The sequence below is a fragment of the Tupaia chinensis genome, unplaced genomic scaffold (assembly GCF_000334495.1).
Source record: "Tupaia chinensis unplaced genomic scaffold, TupChi_1.0 Scaffold000632_1, whole genome shotgun sequence".
Lineage (NCBI taxonomy): Eukaryota > Metazoa > Chordata > Mammalia > Scandentia > Tupaiidae > Tupaia > Tupaia belangeri.
The window spans coordinates 250845-257106 of record NW_006160152.1 but is presented as its reverse complement, the minus strand read 5'-3'; the positions used below and the strand labels follow the sequence as shown (position 1 = coordinate 257106).

General features: G+C 48.4%; 1 protein-coding gene across 6 annotated transcripts in view; it reads right to left on the bottom strand.

The window, feature by feature from the left end:
- The window catches only part of MEF2A (myocyte enhancer factor 2A), an 81106-nt gene that overhangs the window by 69033 nt on the left and 5811 nt on the right, over window positions 1-6262 (bottom strand). The window lies entirely within an intron of this gene.

The window sequence follows — 6262 nt, the reverse complement described above, 5'->3', positions numbered from 1 at the left end:
CTCTCTCTCTCTCTCTGTCTCTCCCCCGTGAGCAGACATACTCTATGACAAAAGTAAAAATAATAGAAAGGGAGGAAAAAAGCATTACTAATACTGAACACAGACCGCTCGGAAACACTGAGTCAGATGGCAAAGATAGAAAAGGCTCCGGGCCTCAGCCTGCACCTGACCATCCCGACCACCCCCCAGCTTTGCCCCAGGACTCCAGGCCTGCATCTGTCTTGTCCACCCGGGGCTCTGACAAGTGGTGGCCGAGGGAGGTTTACCCCTTATCCCCAGCTGCTGTCCCACTAGAGAGGGAAGCAGCTGAGCAGCAGTTCCTTGTCATTCAGCTTAAAACCGTTACCTTCTAGAACCTTTCATTTCTGTCCCACCCCAGGTACCCCAGCACCCCCAGACTTTCATCCCACTACTTTCATTCAATTCTCCTCCCTCCCAAGTTCCTCGATCGCACCCACTGAAGTATAGTCTGGAACCAGCAAGTTCCCCAGGGTCCCCTCTTCTTCCTTGATCGATCCTTCCTTCCTTCCTTCCTTCCTTCCTTCTTTCTTTCTTTCTTTCTTTCTTTCTTTCTTTCTTTCGGAGAGGTTTTACTATAGGGCGCTGTGTGTGCTCACCAGAAAGAGACAGAGAGACAGAAAGTGAGAAATCACTCCCCCAGGGGGGATGGCCATGCCACAATCCCTTCTCCTCCATTCTCCGCTCAGGATCTTGGGCACGCACGCACACGCGCTCGGCATGAGTTTAAGCCACCAGGTCTGGGACTCAAACCGCGGCCGACTACATGGGAGTCCAGCGACATAGCCATTACACCAGCTGCTGGTCCCGATCATCTCTTTGTCTAACAGAAGCCTGTTACCTGAAGTTGTCTCAGACAGAGGCTCCCCCAGAGTTTTTGGTATATTTTCAAATATTAGATCCTTTCTACGAAAGGCCTTACAAGAGGGGACCTTCGCAGTTCCTATTCTCAGTTCTCTAGTTTTCCTTCCTTCTTCAAAACCCTCAGGTATTTTAAAGCTTGTGCCAAGAAAGTGTGCCACCCGATGACTGTCCTCACGGCGAGCACTCCGTGACCCTGGGCACTCTCCTTAACGCACGGTAACTCCTACCGTTTCTTTCCAGCCCTGCTCCTGTCCCCAAGAACTGCAGCCCTTGTGTGAAAGGTCCACGCAAACACTTTGGCCTTTCAGTTCCCTGTCTGTGGATCTGCAAAGATTTTAGCTCCCACGCACGTTCGTCACCCACCCCCACTGGCAGGCCTTCACCTCTGCCCTCACCGCTAATCACATCGCCTCCAGAATCTCACCCTTCTCTAACCCACTCGGCCTCCTCTCACCCGACCCTGCACTGTCTCCAGAAATGCTTCTGCTAGATCAAGCCCTCACCACCCTGGCAGTCTCTGCTCACATCTGTCCTCCTTAGAGGGCGGCCCATCAGTATGTTCACGCCCTTCCAGACGCACGTAACTCCCTGGCCTTTCAACACTCTCGCCTGGCACAGCCCCGACCAGGGCCTGCCCCCCTGCATCTGCCCGGTCATCCCTGCGTGCTCATGCACAGAGCTGACGGCTCCTGGAAACACACACACACATCCTCTCTTGCACACGCATGCACACGTATCTCCCGTGTCTTTGAACGCATGGCCTTCTCCATGAACACTGGCCCTCAGCCAAGTCAATGCTTTCCCATCTTCTCTTCCAGAAGGTCCCTCTCCTCTGATAACCTTCCTCAGATCACTGAGAAGACAGAAACAGGAAGAAGCGACCTCGTCATTCCGTCACCAGATCCAGCACGCCCAGGGCTTCACCCGAACCGTTTCCCTGCTTGGCGGACATTTCTGTTCCCCTCCCTGCCCCGGCCAGGCTCTCCCACTCCTGTTTCCTTCTGCGCCCTTCAAGCAGGTCATGCACCCTGCACTCCGGCTTCTAGGCTCGGCGCTGCCCCTGCAGGCACCCCTCTCTGCTCTACTCCAGAGAACACGTGCAAAGGAAAACCTGTCGTGGTCCCCGCTGCACCGCCTGCTCACTCCTCACCCGATGCCAACCAGACTTCCACTCCCCATATTCCCCCAAGACCGCGGCGGTCACCACCTCACTGGTGACCTTCCACTGATGGTGACTTTGTGGCTCTTACCCCACTCTGTACCTAGCACACCTGCCAAGCTGATCATGTTCGCTCTTCAAGCTCATGCTCCCAGACATTCAGGACGCGGGGTGCCCCTGCTCCAGTGCGGCTTCCTCCTGGCCTTCCCTGCTTCTCCTCTTCCTCTCCTGCACCCCACTATTCCAGCCCTTGCAGACTCTGAGCCCAGACTGCCTTCTGCTTTTTATCGTCATAGTCCTTGCCACAGTGACTGGATCTAGCTTCGTGGTTTTAAAAGCAATCAACAGGGACCAACAGTTAGTGTAATGGCTATGTTGCTGGACTCCCATGTAGTTGACCGTGGTTTGAGTCCCGGGCCCGGTGGCTTAAACTCATGCCAGGCACGTGTGCGTGCGTGCCCAAGATCCCGAGAGGAGAATGGAGGAGAAGTGACTGCAGCATGGCCATCCCTCCCGGGGGCTGATTTCTCGCTGTCTCTCTGTCTCTGTCTGTCTGGCAAGCGCACGCTCCCTATAGCAAAAACCTCTCCAGAAAAAAAAAAAAGCAATAAACAGGCTCCTTTCACCATCTCTGTTGCAGCAAACGGCACGCACACCCATTCAAACAGCAAAAAAACCAAACCGAGGTGACCCTGGATCCCTTACCCCGACAATCTACTCGACCCAGTCCATCGGTGGTCAGCCTCGAACACAGACCTCGAGTCTGCCCACTTCTGAGTCACGATCCACCACCCTCAGCTAAGTTACAGCTTCTTTTAAAAAGAAAATCTCTCATCGTGATTAATCTTTTAAACGTCCCCATAATACAGATATACAAACACACGATTGTACACATATATATGCATATGGATAATAACATGTTTCCTTCCCACCCCCGAGTTGACACTGCATTTACACAGATTCCTTAACCCGTGTTTTCAATATCGCATTCTCTGTTACACATTTCGTAGATGACAGAAGCACATGTACGTGTGTATATCCATACATACATACATATTATAGATATACACACGCACACACACACGCACACACACACACACACATATGAGAGATATTGATGAGATCTTTTTCATGGAACTCTATCAGTATTCTTTATATTCTGTCTCGCTGTTCCAACTATACCTTACAGCTATGTCTCTGAGTCATGCTTTAACGCTAAGGCATTACTAAAAAGCTTCATCATGTTTTCATGTTAGGTTTCATGACTTTTCCATCTTTTCCAGTATGACTGGCGTCGAATAGTCATCGCATCTACTTAGTGTGCATTTTCCTCGTTAACAGTGATCAGACAACCTTTTGCTTACATTCGGTATCTCCTGGGATTGGCTTTCTCTGGACTGCCCATCTCTTGGTCCCTTCCCCATCGTGTAATTGGACTCTTTGTTCTTTTTTGCTAGAAGACACATGTGTTCACCAGAGTGAGACTGAGAGAGAGGAAGGGCAAAAAGGCACCTCCCATGCAGAATGGTTATGCCACAGGGTCCTTCGATTCCATTCTCCCTCCTCTGGGGCAGGTGCACACATGCAAATGCCACACCCCCCTGGTGTTTTCCTCAAGCCTCCGGGTCCAGGACTCATAACACACGGTCAGCCATGTGGGACCCAGCCACCTCAACTGCGGTGCCACTGTGGGGCCCTATAAATGTTCTAAGAGATCCCTCTACAGATACATTTGCAATGTTTGGTTTTTTTTTTTTTTGAGAGGTTTTCACTGTAGGGCGCGTGCGCTCACCAGACAGACAGAGACATAGAGACAGAAAGCGAGAAATCACCCCCCAGGGGGGATGGTCATGCCGCAATCCCTTCTCCTCCATTCTCCTCTCAGGATCTTGGGCACGCACGCACACGTGCCGGGCGTGAGTTTTAAGCCACCGGGTCCGGGATGCGAACCACAGTCGACTACGTGGGAGTCCAGCAACATAGCCATTATGCTAACTGCTGGTTCCCAACATTTGCCATGTTTTACAAATAGTTTTTGAAATGTCTTATTTATATTCATTAATTTTGCTTATGTAGCATATGTCATTAAAAAGTTTTCAATTTTTATTACTGATTATAATCCTGTTTTTCAGAATTCCAGCATTCTCTTATACTATTATAATGGCCATGCCACAATCCCTTCTCCTCCATTCTCCTCTCAGGATCTTGGGCATGCACGCACACGCGCCCGGCGTGAGTTTAAGCCACCGGGTCTGGGACTCAAATCACGGTCGACTACGTGGGAGTCCAGCAACATAGCCCTTACGCTACCTGCTGGTCCCGAAATATACTATCTTAAAACACTGAAGTCTGAATCATTTATGTCTTGAGATGCATCTACCGGGTTGTCGGAAAAGTCATGACGTATTTTTTTCTGGTTTTTTTTTTTTTTTAATTGAAAAAAGGGGCGAGGCTTTTCTGACAGCCCAATGGATGTACTTGCTACATTAAAGTTCTGAATTTAGCTAATATGACAATCAACCAAGCAGAGCATGCATTGCGAGAATAATTCATGAACTACACAGAGACTTTCAAAATGAATAGTACGTGAAAACAGTACTCAGACAGTGATGTTTCTTCCGAATAGCCATTAAGCATGAATGAAAACGACTCTTACTATCAGTAGACAGGGTACAGTCTCTGCTGTCCTTTCCAAAACCACATAACTCAGGACCGGCAGGTGGCATGGTGGTTAAGGGCACTGGCCAACTGTGGTTCGAGTCCTAGACCTGGCAGCTTGCTTTCTCACTTTCTCGCTAGCTCTCTCTTTCTCATTCTCACTCTGTTCCTCTCTGGTCAAATTAAAATAAACAAAAACAAACAAACAAATAAAGTTAAGTACAAGTCTTAAAAAATAAAAACACTTAACCCAAAAATAAAATAGTTCTCTGAAGACATCAATCAAGAGAGGAGAATGAAGGGAGGGCTGAGTAGGGCCAGGGACTTAGAGAATAGACCCCTCCCCATTCCTACAACTCACTCCAACCAGAGCAAAGCCAGAAGCAGTTTCTCAGGGGCTACACAATGTGCACAGAATCATGTGTACGTGTTTATGTTGGCACTAAAACCTTCTCACTGAACATTGTACACCTAACATTGTACTAGAACCTTTCTAAATTAAAACATCTCCCCTTTATCTCTAGTGCCTAGTCATTATTTTTTATTATTAAAGACTTTTTTCCTTGGGGCTGGCAGGTGGCGTGGTGGTTAAGGGTGCTGGACTCCCACATAGCCGACTATGGTTCGAGTCTCAGACTTGGAGGCTTGCTTTCTCACTTTATCTTGTCCCTCTCTGGTCAAATTTAAATAAAGAAATAAATAAAATAATTCTCTAAAGAAAAAAGAGTTTTTTGCTTCTGAGCAGTTGTAGGGTGACAACAGCATTAAGAGGAAGCTTAAGGTTCCTCATAAACCCTTCGACCCCAGACATGCAAACCTCCCCCACTGTGAGCAGCACTCCTGCACAGCGGCACCATGGTTACATCTGATGACCCCATACTGACACGTCACCACCAACTGAAGCCCACGGCTTGTAAGAGGGTTCACGCACTCTGTGGGTGTGAACGAATGTATGTACCCACTATTATAGCACCATACACCTATTATTACCACCCGGAATCCCTCCGCCCTCCACCAATTCCCATCCCCAACCCTGGGGACCACTGATTTTCTGTCTCTGGGACTCTGCTTTTTCCAGAACATCACAGAGCAGACCTCCTGGGAGGAAGCCTTTTCAGACTGGCACTACTTTTGACTTACTAATACGCATTTAAGGCTTCTCCATGCGTCTCTCTGGACTGAAAACTCCTTTTTAATGATAAATAACATTCCATTATCTGGATGTACTACAATGTATTTATCCACTCACCTACTAACAGACACCTTGGCTGCTTCCAAGTTTGGCGATTATGAATAAAGTTGCAATAAACGTAAGTGTGCAGGTTTTGAGTTGACTTATGTTTTCAACTCCTTTTGGTAAATACTAAGAAGTCTGAATGCTGGCTCAAGTGTTGAGAACAGGTATAGTTGGTTTTTTTTTTGTTTGGTTGTTTTTTTTTTGCTACAGGGCACATGTGCTCACCAGAAAGACAGAGACAGAGAGACAGAAAGTGAGAAATCACCCACCAGGGGGGATGGCCACGCTGCAATCCCTTCTACATTCTCCTCTTGGGATCTTGGGCA